Raw genomic sequence first — 14,963 nt, 5'->3', positions numbered from 1 at the left:
GCTTCATGACTGGCCTCATATCTCCCTTGTCCCCGCCCTCACTTCCACATTAGAGCTTTAACTGTTTTGTTTTATGCAGAATGAAATTATATGTGTAGCTTTAGTTAATATTTCACTGTGAATCAGCTAATTTTTAAAGCTAAAATGTTCTCAGGAAAAAATATAGATCCAAAAGTAAGTCAGATTGGGCTTCCCTGGTGGCACAGTGGTTAAGAATCCACCTGCCAGTGCGGGGGACATGGGTTTGAGCCCTGGTCCAGGAAGATCCCACATGCTGCGTAGCAGCTAAGCCCATGCACCACAACTCTGAAGCCCTTGCACCTAGAGCCCATGCTCTGCAACAAGAGAAGCCACCGCAGTGAGAAGCCCGCGCACCTCAGCAAAGAGTAGTCCCCGCTCGCTGCAACTAGTTAAAGCCCACGCGCAGCAACGAAGACCCAACACAGCCAAAAATAAATAAGAATTTTTTTTAAAGCCCAACAGATTAGACACTGCAGAATAAAAGTGCGATGAACTTGAAGTTAGAGCAATAGAAACTTAAACACTGAAGCATAGAAAGAAATCGGGGGAAAAAAGCTTCAGTGACCTGTAAGATAATAACAAATTGTCTAAAATGTATAATTGAGAGTCTCCGGAAAAAGGAGGATGTGGAGAGAACAAAATGTTGAAGAAATAATGCCAGAAATTTTCAAATTTGATGACAACTCTAAACTCAGATTCACAAAGCTCAACTAACCCTAAGTATGATAAATAAAACACACACATATCATAATTAAATAACTAAAAACTAGTGATAAAGAAAGAAAATCTAAACAATAAATGCTGGAGAGGGTGTGGAGAAAAGGGAACCCTCTAGCACTGTTGGTCAGAATGTAAATTGATACAGCCACTATGGAGAACAGTATGGAGGTTCCTTAAAAAGTAAAAATAGAACTACCATATGACCCAGTGATCCCACTACTGGGCATATACCCTGAGAAAACTATAATTCAAGAAGTCATGTACACAGTGTTCATTGCAGCTCTATTTACAATAACCATATTTATTTACAATAACATGGAAGCAACCTAAGTGTCCATCGATAGATGAATGGATAAAGAAGATGTGGCATGTATGTACAATGGAATATTACTCAGCCATAAAAAGAAATGAAATTGAGTTATTTATAGTGAGGTGGATGGACCTAGAGTCTGTCATACAGGGTGAAGAAAGAGAAAAACAAATACCATATGCTAACACTTATACATGGAATCTAAAAAAAAAAAAGTTCATGAAGAACCTAGGGGCAGGACGGGAATAAAGACGCAGACCTACTAGAGAATGGACTTGAGGACACGGGGAGGGGGAAGGGTAAGCTGGGACAAAGTGAGCGAGTGGCATGGACATATATACACTACCAAATGTAAAACCGATAGCTAGTGGGAAGCAGCCGCATAGCACGGAGATCAGCTCGGTGCTTTGTGACCACCTAGAGGGGTGGGACAGGGAGGGTGGGAGGGAGACGCAAGAGGGAGGGGATATGGGGATATATGTATACATATAGCTGATTCACTTTGTTATACAACAAACTAACAACAGTGTAAAGCAATTATACTCCAATAAAGATGTTAAAACAAAAAGAAAGAAAATCTTAGCAGCCAGAGGAAAAACGCAGATTTGCATACAGAGGAACAAACAAGAATGACAGTAGAATTCTCATCCGGAACTATACAAGCCAGAAGAATGGAATGACATTTTTTTGATGCTAAGAGAAAAAACTGTCAACCTAAAATTCTGTATTCATTGGACATATTCAAAAAAAAGGGCAAAATAAAAGATTCTTCAGACAAACAGAATCTGAGATAATTGGTTGCTAGCAAACTTGTACTACAAGAAATGTTAAAGGAAGTTCCTCAGGCAGAAGGAAAATAAAAACAAACTTGGATCTACACAACATGAGAAGCACCAGAAATGGTACATATGTGGGCAAATACAATAGACTTTTTTCTCGTTTTTAAATTTTCTAGTAGATAATTTACTGTTTAAAGATGTACTGTGTGTAACATCTAGAATTAAACAACAATTGTGTAAAGGACAGTAGGGCGAAATGGAAATACATGCTTGAGAGATTTTTAACACCAACATGAAGTGGTATAATATTTGAAGATGTACTGTGAAAAGTGAAAGATACTGTAAACCTGACTGCAATCACTTAAAAAAAAAAACCCTCAATTCAAAAGAAGGCAGGATAATGTGGAAGCCTGGGGTTGGAGGGATTGCCATGGTAAAGCTAACTCCCTCTCACCCACATGCATTTGTTGTGGAGTATCTACTCTGTTCCAGGACCCCCAGAAGAAACAACAGGTGGTCAAATAGATAACAAATAGCAAAATGGTAGATTTAGACCCCATCATACTGGTAATTACATTAAATGTAAATGGTCTTAACCCTTAAATTTAAAGATTGGGGATGTCAGACTAGATCAATAAAGCAAGACACAACTATATGCTAAACCCACTTTAAATATAAAAGTATAAAAACAGGTTAAAAGTAAAAATATGGGGGGGGCTTCCCTGGTGGCGCAAGTGGTTGAGAGTCCGCCTGCCGATGCAGGGGACGCGGGTTCGTGCCCCGTTCCGGGAAGATCCCACATGCCACGGAGCGGCTGGGCCCTTGAGCCATGGCCGCTAAGCCTGCGCGTCCGGAGCCTGTGCTCCGCAGCGGGAGAGGCCACAACAGTGAGAGGCCCGCGTACCGCAAAAAAAAAAAAAAGTAAAAAGATGGGGGAAAAATATGCCATGCAAACACTAAGCTTAAGAAACTGACCTATATAGTCAGTATCAGACAAAAGCAGACTTCATAATGAGGAATGTTACCAGGGGTAAAGAGGGATGTTGTATAATCATAAAAGGGTAAATTTACCAAGAGACATAATCTTAAATATGCCACTCAATAATGGAACTCAAAATATATCAAGTGAAAAACTTTTCGGGAGGTTCTGATGTGCTAGCACTACCTCTCATTCTGAATGTTGCATACCTCTTGCACCTAAATCTGCACCTAAAATGCAGATTTAGGTCAGTGGACTTCGACATTCTGCATTTTTAACAAACTTCCAGGTGCCCACACGTTGAGAGGCAAGATATCCTACACCACACTGCTTTCCAGGAGATAACATAGCAAAGTGCCTGGTGTGTATTAGATGTATAGTAAATAGTGAATCTGACTAAACATTGTGAAGTACATAATTAGCTACAAAAGTGAACAAAGAATGATCTTAGTATAAATCTCACCATCTAGTAGAGGGTAGATGAGAGCATAAATTTAGTACAAGAAACAATATAAAATTGTTATGGGAGGAATTCTAGGGTGGGGGAGGGGAGAGTTAAGGTGACAAGGGATCACAGGTAACAAGCATACTATCAAAAGGCTAACTGAGCTCTGGACTAGACACAAAGGCAAGTGAAAGATGGGCTAAGAGATAAGGGGGGGCTGAGAGACTGAAATCAAGAGGACAATTGGGAGATGGAGAGATTGGAAGAAGCTAGTTGATGGTCTGGGGAATTTCAGTGAAAGAAACCGTAGAGGATGATAATTTCTTAGTGATTCGCTTTCCTGTCTCCTCCACTACATAGTTTGACTTGTAAGCCTGAGCTAAGAAAGATATTTTACCTTTGGAGAAAATAGTAATCCCTTCAGCTACATTTAGAGGTCCTGTGTCAGTTTACCTAGCACACGCCTTTCTGTTCTGTAATTCAGCGCTTCAACAGGATGTTCAATTTCAGGCATATTGTGAAGAGCTTGGTTTAAAAGCCTCTTCTGTGCCAGAGGTAACTTTATGCTTTTCAGGAGAGTGGAGAGAAGGCTAATGAGAACTGATTACATCACGTAACTGAGATGGGCCCTGTGTCCTTGTCAACAGATGTTTGAATTTAAGGTCTCTGGATTGTAATTTAAGAGATATGGGGTAGATCATGGTTTCTTCCTCGGAAGCCTGAGGTTGGAGGGGTTGCCATGGTGATGCTAACTCCTACCTTCACTTACTAGCATTTGTGGTGGAGTATCTACTCTGTTCCAAGACCCACCCAGGCTTGGTCAACTATATTGCCCCCTACTCTTTGAGGGAAAGAATATGTTTGAGTCTTTTAGTACTGCTTCAGGATGAACAGTTTGAAGAGCACCAGACAATGCTGGGCCCTTCTCTCCAAAGTCCTGGCCATTGATTGCAGAGATTGCTTTGTCCTTGACACTGTCCGTGAACATGGAAGCCTGTTAGAAGCATGGTCACCCGCTTCCTTTCACCTACAAAGCAATTCCAGAAAGGATTACCATAATGATCTTCCCAATGATTAAGCAAATCCCAGTGGGAGGGACTTCCCTGGTGGTCCAGTGGGTAAGACTCTACACTCCCCATGCAGGGGGTCCAGGTTCAATCCCAGGTTGGGAAACTAGATCCCACATGCATGCCGCAACTAATCATTTGCATGCCGCAACAAAAGATCCCGTGTGCCACAACTAAGACCTGACGCAGCCTAAATTTAGATAGATAGATAGATAGATATATAAAAAATTTTAAAATCCCAATGGGAAGTGGCAGTTGTACTGACAGAAGGGGAGTTAGCCTCATTCTCCCTTCAGCGGGGTGTTACTAAAGGATTTGAAGGTACAGGTACTAATGAGGCAAATGCTCTTTAGCATGAGGTCCTGGTACAACGCTAAGGGATTTAAGACGGAAAGCCTTGATACCCCAGTATTTGGGGGCTTCTCTGAGCCAGGCCCTCTGGGTCTATTCAAGTACTTGGTTTGAGAAATTACATCTTTCCTTCATGTAAAAGGCTGATGGTCACTACTTAAAACAGCAGAGCATTTGAGGCCTATGTGACCGGTACATGAGCAGCGACCATCTCTGTAATATTGCCCAGTAATTCCAGCAACTGACCATCTTAGATAGGGGGATTCTGTAGCAGTGCTTCAAGGGACCACCCACCATTGAGCCGGTGTTGGTATCAGCATGGAGCATGCTGTCCTGAGAGCCCATGGCTAGGACGGTCACTCAGGCTCCCCACGTGGACAGATTCTTCGCCCCACTGGGCTCTGACAGCCACCACCTGGCTACCCTCTGCACAGACATCTCCCCACTTAGTTCTGATTCCCACCTAGGCCACTCATGGAGAGGCCCCTCTCACTCTGCTCTTCCACAAAGATGATTTCACATGGTAAACACTTACATGACCAGCTGCCCTAATGGCTGTCATGCTGTTTACGTCCCATTTTTAGTGCCATTTTTACTGTTTAACTTAATCCTCAAGATAAATGTAGAGCTCAGTAAGTAACAACTGTTACTACAAAACAAACTCCTAGAGTTTTGTGCACTTTTCTCTCTCTATATATGGTGTAGTTTAACAAAATGTATTCCCCAGAAATATTTAATACTGTTATTAAAACAACACTTCCAGAAAGAAGTCTAAAAAATTCACGTTACCGTGAAGTTATCCCTGTACCTTAGTAGAGGCCTGAGACCCTATGGCAGCCGACCAGCCGAAGAATCTGGTTCACCTCCCAGCACTTCTTGGTTCTCTAATGGGCTGTCCTTGCAGCACTGGGAAATGCCAAAAGGTCTGATAAAAATGTGAGGGCTGCTGTTTAACTTCTCTTTTAGCCTATTTCAAGAAATGTTTTAAACATACTAGAGTTGCTAAGATATTGGTGATGATCCTAGTGTGGGCACAATCTTGCTTTGCTTTGATCTTTTTCCTTTTTTGTTCCTTTGCATTTGACACATAATTCCTTGAGGGATGAAGGGTAAAGGAGATGGGAGTGCGGGAGCCCCCTTTGCTCACTAGTATACGATTCCGTCAGTGTTAAGGAATTGTTGTGAAGTTCCTTAGGTTTGATAATGGTATTGTGCTTTTTTTTTTTAATTGTTATCTTTTGGAGCATGTACTGAAATATTTACAGATAAAATGATGTAATATCTATGATTTTTTTCAAAATAATCCAGTGGAATGATGTAGAAGAAATAAGGTTAGTCATAATTTAATAATTGTTGAAACTGGGAGATGGGCATTAATCTCTTTGCCTTTTTATATGCCTGAAATTTCTCATAATGAAAAGCTTGAAAGAAAATTGATAGCACAGTTACAATCTTGCCACTACTGTGCTAGTGGGCTATAGGTAGCTGTAATGCTGATCGTTTGTGAGGCTGGCAGTGAGCACTGGTCCCTTACCCCTGTGTATGTAGTGCTTGGCCATTTACAGCACCTCATGTTCACTACTCCATTCCACCTGCCCAGCTCCCTCCTCGAAACCTGAGCTCGGAAGAGGGCATGCTGAATTCTTAAAGCAGGACATATGTGGGTCACAAAAGAAGGCTTTGCCCTGCACATTTTGGCCACCGTGGCAGAAGAGCTTACAAGGAAGCCTAGCTAGCTATGCTGTGTCAGGCTGGCGTTCCCGCAGGCCCGGGAGCAGCTTGGGATGTTTGGAGCCACTGAAGCTGCATTTCTGACACGTGTTAATGAGCTTTGCTCAGGAATGTAAACAGAGTCAGCCCTTCAAACTAAATTGTGGTAGAATTTAACAACCTTTGCTTAACCATCTCCCTAGACTGCTTCTGGGTGGACACAGAGTGTCAATCTAAAAGGGGGCATTTCCCACCTCTGACAGCTTTCCAACACCAGTTTTTAAAAAGCTGCCAGCTACACCCAGCCTGAGTGTGGGTATTTGCATTTGACACATTGTTCCTGTTAGAGGAAAGCAAATGTGTTTTCTCAATACCCAGTTTCAAACTTTTCTCGACTGCCTCCATAATCTTCCCCAGTCTGGCTGGGTGTAAGCTGTCATACCGGGAACGCTGGAGAATCATGCTGGGAGTCAGAAGGGCTCATTAGGCTGACACTGGACAGCTGATTTTTGTCATGCTAATTTTAGACCATTCCTAATCAAGGACCACCAGGTCCCAAGGCAGTTGTGGTCATTGCCTATTTGCCAAATTAGGTCTTTCTCTAGCCGAGTAAATAGACTTTGAGTACGTGTAGCTGCGTCCCTCAGTTACATGGTCAGAGCTAAGGAGGCCAATGACAGAGATGAACTCATGTAGACAGGTTAACATCTCTGTTCCCTAAGACTAGCCACTCCTTGAAAACACATGCCAGTAATTCAAAACCAAACTCATCACCCTTCCCCTTGACCCCATCCAAAGCAGCATTTCCTGTCTTGAATAGGACTGCAAGCCAGCCATTCAAGCCTGAGACCAGAGTACGATTTATTTCTCCCTCTTTCTCATTTTCTATGTCCTATCAGTCAGCAAGTCTTGTTTTTCCTTTGTCTCCCTGCCTTCATTCATTCATTTCCACTACTATGTGCCAGACACAGTGTTAACGTCTGGGGATAGAATGATGAATAAGATAGTCCTATGTGACCCCTGCTTTCAGTTCTCATATGTTCTCCTATTTGGGCCCTAATCACCATTCCCAGTGCCCTAGGTCTGCCCTAAGTCAGCTCTCAGCTGTCTCACTCCAAGTTTCCTAACTTGCCTGCCTCAGTGTGACTGCATCAGTTAGTCAGTTGTCTTCTTTCTTGTTACAAATGACAAAAACCCACCTGAATTACCTTAGGCAAAACCAGAGGAAGTGTTGTTTATTGACTTGTATAACCTAACTACGGGAATGGCCGGAGCACAAGTGAATCTCAGGGTCAGATTCAACCAGAAACACGGACAATCAGGAAAGCCTGCTATTTCCAGTCTCTGCTTCCCTTTCAGTGTCAGCTTCATTCTTCCCACAGACCAGCTTCTACTTGGTAGGGACCATGGCTGTCCACAGTCTTCAAGCTTCACCACTTTAGAAAGATTTCTTCTTCTGGTTGAGTGCACAAATCGCAAGGAAATGTTCAGGTTGCCCCAGTTTGGGTCACGTAGCCTAAGGAAGAGGCGGGGTCTGTGTGGTAGACAGCCGCTTAGATGGCCCCCCATGATCCCCACCTCGTGGTAGTCGTGCCCTTGAGTAAACCCCTACTCTTAAGTGAGGGCTGGACTTATTAATGATGCTCTTCTAATAAAAAGGATACAGCTGAAGTGATGGACTCTCACTTACATTAAGTTATGAAAACGCTGTGGCTGCCATCTTAGGCACACTCTCTCTCTCTCTCGGGCTGTTCACTTGGGGGGCAGCCAGCTGCCATGTTGTGAGACAGCCCTGTGGAGAAGCCCTCATGAGTGGGCTTGGAAGCAGATCATGAGAGGCCTGCCAGCAGCCATGTGAGTGAGCTTGGAAGTGAATTCTCTAGGCCTGGTTGAGCTTTGAGATGCTTGCAGCCCTGGCTGACACCCTGACTGCAACCTCATGATGTCCCTGAGCCAGAACCGTCAGCTAATCCGTTCCTGGATCCCAGATCTACAGAAACTGTGAGATAATAAATATGAGTTGTTTTCAGTCACTAAATTGTGAGGTAATTTGGTACACAGTGATAGATAACTAATGCAGTCTCTAACAAAATGGAAGCCTCTATTCAAGCCACAAGAGAAGGCGCATTTCCCAGGAAAAGGAGGGGGCCGTTCTGCTGATAAAAGAACAGCTTCTACCACTACTCTCTCCTAGTCTATCCTCTTTCTTGCTGTGGAAGAGAGATTTTTCTATAATGAAAGTCATTTTCCTGCTTAAGATTCTTAAAGCTGTCTATGACTCTTAAAATAAAGTCCAAGTTTTTAGCCTGATGCCCAAGGCTTTTTATGATGAGCACCTAGCCACCTGTCAAACTTAGCTCCCACCACCCTCCTCCTGCTCCCACCACACTTCTTACGGTCCCTTGAGTACACCACGTCACCTCTGGCTTGCCTTTGCACAAGCCCTTCCTCTTATGATCATGTCCACAAGGCCCACACACTCTAACCCCTAATCACAGGTTAAGGCTTGACTCAGTATCACCACCTCCAGGAAGCCTTCCCTGATCACCTGATCCCTCCAGTCCTCTATCTTCTGAGCTCTAGTAGCATCCTCTGTCATGGTTCTTTTTGTTTTGTTTTTTTTTTTTTTGCAGTACGCGGGCCTCTCACAGTTGTGGCCTCGCCTGTTGCGGAGCACAGGCTGCGGACGCGCAGGCTCAGCGGCCATGGCTCACGGGCCCAGCCGCTCCGCGGCATGTGGGATCTTCCCAGACCGGGGCAAGAACCCGTATCCCCTGCATCGGCAGGTGGACTCTCAACCACTGCACACCAGGGAAGCCCTGTCATGGTTCTTAATCCCACTGTGTGGAATTGTTGGTGTGATTGTCCACCTCCCTCGATATTCTCTGCTCTTTGAAGGAGGAACCAAATCTTTCATATTGGAATCCCTAGTTCCTTCTAAATAATATCAATAGGTTCTCACGATGTTGATTAATCCATTAGCTAATTAATTGAGTTATGGTGTCAAGGAGTTACTCTCACCTGCACTTGCCTATTAATCTGGTTCCATTATAAAAGAGTGTAGGCCTCGGGGGTCAACTTCATTTTATTACCTCAACTAGGGTTCATAAATGAATGAAATAGACATAATCCCAATCCATGATACCTTCATGATGCTTACAGTCAAAAGTAAAACTAGTGTGGTTACGACGATCTCCCTGGAGGTCCAGTGGTTAAGATTCCACCATTCCCCTTCAGGGCACAGGCTTGATCCCTGGTCAGGGAACTAACATCCTGCGTGCCGCTTGGCACGGCCAAAAAAAAAAAAAGCAAAACACACACACACACACACACACACACACACACACACACAACTAATGTGGTTACTATTATGAAGGAAACCATTAGGTTTTTTTGAGAGAGAATAATATTTTGAGTTATTGGAGCTTGCAGAGGCAGAGGCCCCAATAAGCCTTGACATTAAGCTGAGATTTGAAAAATGAGAAGGAGCCAGCCAGCCAGAGTGGGGGAGAAGCATGTTACAGGCAGAGGATCTGCTGTGCAAAGGCCCTAAGCGGGGAAGAGGTTGGTACATTTGAGGAATTCAGAGAAGACTGGCACAGTGACGGCAAGGGGGAGCAGAACAAAATGAGGATGGACAGGTAGGCAGGGAGCAGAGCTCAGGACTCTAGCTCACCACACAGGAAACCCCAGTACGGAGGTACCCGCCCAGCTGTGCAGTTCTTTCATTCTGGCCAAGGGCGTCTCCCGTGAGGCCTTGCACTCACTACTCCCTCTGCCCAAATGCTCTTCCCCAGACAGTCCTCTCCTAGCACTCAGGTCTTGCATCAGTTCCAATTCCTGCCCCATCTGAAGTTAGCTCTTACCTTCCTAGTAACTGAGTCACATAGGCACCATTTACCTTCTGCATAACACCTATTAGTATCTCAGAATAATCTGGTACATCTTGTGGGTTACTTTTTTTTCTCTCCCTCTAGAATATATGCTCCATATCAGGACCTTGTAGGTATTGCTCACTGCTATATCCCCTGTGCCTAGAGCACTGCTTGGTGTGTAGTAGTAGGTGAGTATTTATTGTTCATTCAGTTAGCCAACAGTTTTTTGTTTTTTTTTTTAATTTTATTTATTTATTTTTGGGTGTGTTGGGTCTTCGTTTCTATGCGAGGGCTTTCTCTAGTTGTGGCAAGCGGGGTCCACTCTTCATCGTGGTGTGCGGGCCTCTCACTGTCGCGGCCTCTCTTGTTGCGGAGCACAGGCTCCAGACGCGCAGGCTCAGTAGTTGTGGCTCACGGGCCTAGTTGCTCCGCGGCATGTGGGAGCTTCCCAGACCAGGGCTCGAACCCGTGTCCCCTGCACTGGCAAACAGATTCTCAGTCACTGTGCCACCAGGGAAGCCCTAGCCAACAGTTTTTAAATGTCTGTCATGTGCCAGACCTAATGTCTTGTTCCAAGACAAAACAGACATTTTTCCACCAAGAACCCTGACTCAGGGCCGGCTTCTCAGGTGTGCAACTTGTGCAGTTTGTTCAGGGTGTTGTGCTTAGCAGGGCCCCATGCTGCTGTGATTGTTTTGAAATTCTTAATAGTTTATGCATTAGGTGACCCATATTTTCATTTTGCACCAAATCCTGCAAATTATGTAGCCAGCCGTACCCTAAAGATAACTCCAGACATCTCCTCAGCACATTCAGATTTGAAAACGGTTGAGGGACAAATCAGTAGATTCTACACATCACTGTTAATAATTTGGACTAGACTGCCTTGTATATTTAAAGCTCTGTAAAGGGTAAGTGATTTACAGAGATAGTGTGGTTCAAGAATATAATTCTGGAAGCCAGACATCCTTGGAGTCCTGGTCCTGCCATTTCCTAGCTGTGTGACTTTGAGCGACTCATAACATCTGCTAACCTTGATTTCCTCGTTACAGATGGAGATAATGATAATGTCTACCCCCACAGAGCTGGCTTGAGAATTAAATGAAATAATACTTAAAACCCTTAGGTCCGGTTCTGCATGTCCTGAAAAGCAGGCCCAGTGGCCCAGCTGCCCACTCCCTTCTTTGCTCCCCTCCCTTTGGCTCCTCCCACTCTCCTGTATAGTCCCAGGTGGAAAATCTGGGTCAGTGTGAGTGACTGCTAAGTGAGAAGAATACTGAGGAGAAAAACCAAGGAATTATAGCCTTCAGGGAAGCAATAATATTTTACTTAAAAATTGCTTGAGGGAAGACTTTGTAGATGTTTGCAATTTGTATGCAGATACTGAAGACTCCAACACCCTGAGCCAGGACATGGCCCTGGGCAGAAACTTCAAGAAGACCAAGGCTTGGACCACAGAGAAGCCTTCATCAGTTTCTCTCTGCTGCCAGTTTAAACTAAAACCTTAGATAATCCCAAAGCTGCCATTTTCACTGCCTTAGCCTTTAATAGATTCATTAGTATGTAAGGCAGTTTTCTAACAAGGTAGGTGCATCCCCATCTGTATTTGCTGCATCATCTCTGCTGTATTATCCTTGTTCTCACATTCATTGTCTGTTTAATCAGGCACTGATTTGGCATTAACTTGCAAATGCTGGGTCTCCCTGCCTGATGAAAAAGTATTTTCACTGGTCAAACCTCACCTGATTCCTTGAAAACCCAAATCAACAGCCAGTTTAGAAGAGAAAGCTGAGAAAAAATTGACCTGCACACCAAACCCTGCTTTCTAAGGCTAAAGACTCTCAGAACTGAGAGAACAGAAGCTTTATTGCACTCATTCAGTCATTCAACAAACATTTATTCAACACCTACCATGTGCTAGGTGTTTACCAGGTGCTGTGGATATGTCTTTATCTTCCTACAGTTTGCATTCTAGTGGGAATGTAGAATACAACCCCGATTCAAGGTAAAAGGGGGAAATATGGACGCTCAGGGAACCTTTAGGAAGACCCCTCCCCCAGTGGCTAGGGATGGAGGTGGAGAATCTCAGGGAAGCTCCCAGCATTCTTGCCCATGAATTACATCCATTTGTCCATCTCTCAGATCCGGGCCTGCCAGGACTCCTCTGTCTGCAAAGTTAACAAGCCTGACATGTACCTATCTTGAATACATGCCCCCTTTTGGAGTCCTGGGGACCCTGGACCAGGGCTGGGGCTAAAGTTGGAGTCAAGGCCTTCCCAAGGAGACTCGTTTGCTTCCCACTGAGCTACACTCATTCATTCGTTCATTCATCCACATTTATTGAGCACATCCTCTGCGTCACGCTCTGGGGGTCCAGCTGCAAACGAGACAAATACTTCCCCCCTCACAGAGTTTGGGCACCCCTCTAGGCACCATGCCCCCTTTTCTTTGTTTATTCCTGTCCATTCACAAATGTCACCTCGTTCAGCTCTTACTACATCGCTAAGAAGCAGGTAGTGTTTTCCCTGTTTTACCAGGGAGGGGACTGAGGTTCAGAAAGGTGAGGTGACTTGCTGAAGGTTATCCAGCTAGTCAGAGAAACAGCCGGGCCACAGCTTTCAGTGTGGCTCCCCAGCCGCTGCTTTTTCTGCCCCACCAGGCAGAGCGAACCCTGGGCTGGGAAGGGGCCTCCCAACAATGACACAGGGGCTTCCTCTGTGTCATTGATTGATATCTGTGGGGCCTTCTCAAAGTGTGGCTTTGTCATCCCCCCTCAGGCCTGCTGAGAGTGACAAGGTTGTGCCTGTGTAGCCTCCAACGACAGAGGCCGCTGGCCTAGGACAGTCATCACAGCCCCTCTGCTCCAGGGGGTGGGCCCATGAGCCCTGATCCGTGTCAGGCCGGGGACGCAAATGAGAGAGGACCCCAGATGGAACCACGCTTCTGCCTTGTAACCCTCCCTCCCGGCTCCCATCCTGGCCCTCCCCACCAGGCTGAAGCTTTTCAAAGCCTTGTTGGAACATCAAGTCCCCTGCTGAGTCAACCTTCTCTGCTTCTCAAAGGTAAAAGCAAGTGGTACCAGCAAAGTTTCGGAGCCAGACCAGCAGCTCAGGAACAGAGCAGACGCCAGGACTCGGGCCCCCATGTCTGAGCTGCGAGGCCGTCTCCTGTTGGCTGGAGAACGTCCTTAGCAGCTGGGAAGCCCACAGGCTCGGGGTCTGGCAGCTCTGGCCTGGCCCAGGGTCAGAGAAACCCTCCCTGATAGTTTCCAGAAGGCTGCACATGCTTTCCAGTTTCTGACCACAGACATTTTCTCATGTGACCTCTGCCCACATCACCCCCGTTTACAGTTGAGGACCCTGAGGCTCAGGAAGCCTAAGTGGCGTGCTGGAGATTACCTGGCGCATAAAGGGCTGGGCTAGAGTTGGAGCAATTGTTCTCTTACTGCCAGGCCAGAACTCTCCTCGCCACCCCTGTTGTCACATGGTAAATAGCCAAGAAATAGCTGGGACGGACACACTGGGTTATAAATTTAAAACAAGCCCAGGTGCTTGACGAACATACAAGACCACCTAGGTGCCTGGTGAGAACTGGGTGAATCTCCCAGGCTCCACAAAGAACCCTCAAGTCCCCACCCGAGCTGGACAAAGCCACAGGGGCTAGTGTGCAAAAGGAAAGTCCACCTGAGCAAGCACAAAACTAGGGCCTGAGGAGAAATAATGCAGAACAAAGAAACTTACTGGCAGGAAGGTGTGTGGAAAACAGTACCCTGGCCAGGCTGCAGGGAGAAAGCAGACAGTGTAGGAGAGAACCCTGGCCTGTGGGGCCGGAGCATTGGAGGGGGAGCCTGGCACCAGGCAGAGACATCAGCAATTGCCTCTGTTACTGTGTCACGGAAGGTTACGTTCTCAGGTCTCCTGGGGCTCCCAATTTCCTGCTCTGTGACTTTGGGCGTCTCAGCCTCTCAGCCTGTTTCTACATCTGTAGAAGATGATAGTAGAGCCAATCCTGGCCCACCCTACCGCTCAGGCTTCAGGAACCAGCCATGGAAGGAACTGGGGTGTAGGGGGACAAACCTCGGGCCCTGGAATAAGACTGAGAGCTTTGCACAGGGCCTCAGTTTCCTTAAGTGCAAGATGGGGAAATAACAATACAGAAGTGTCAGAGTTAGTAAGAGGATATGAACTAATATATGAAAGGCAATGAAGGGCAGTAAGGAGCTTGGACCCTGGGTCAGACCTCATGAGTTCAAATTCTGGCTCTACCTCCAGCTTAGCTGGGTAATCTTGAGCAGGTGTGTTGGCCTCTCTGGGCTTCAATTTCCTACTTTGTAAACAGGGTGATGATAAAAACCTACCTGATAGAGCTGTTGTTAGGATTAAAGAAGTTGAAATGTGTGACTGTCAGTGACTGGTGGATAAGTGATAGTACTGGCTATGAATGTCATCAGCTGGATGACCCATAAAAAGGACTTAGTCATATAACTCATGGCAAAATGTATGCCCATCCTGTGGGCTTGGGAGGTGCAGCACTGATTCCTCGATTCATGAATCTTCTGGGGTGGAAACTCTTCTATAACCAAGTCGGCCATCTGTGGCTGGTATTGGGGAAGAAACTCATCAATCATACAAAGCAAAGCTGGCATGTGACATCTGGCTCAGCAGCAAACCGTGGCCAAGCCCCCTGCCCACCCACCCTCTGCCCCG

This window comes from Globicephala melas, chromosome 2 (assembly GCF_963455315.2).
Source record: "Globicephala melas chromosome 2, mGloMel1.2, whole genome shotgun sequence".
NCBI lineage: Eukaryota > Metazoa > Chordata > Mammalia > Artiodactyla > Delphinidae > Globicephala > Globicephala melas.
This window is presented reverse-complemented; position numbering follows the sequence as displayed.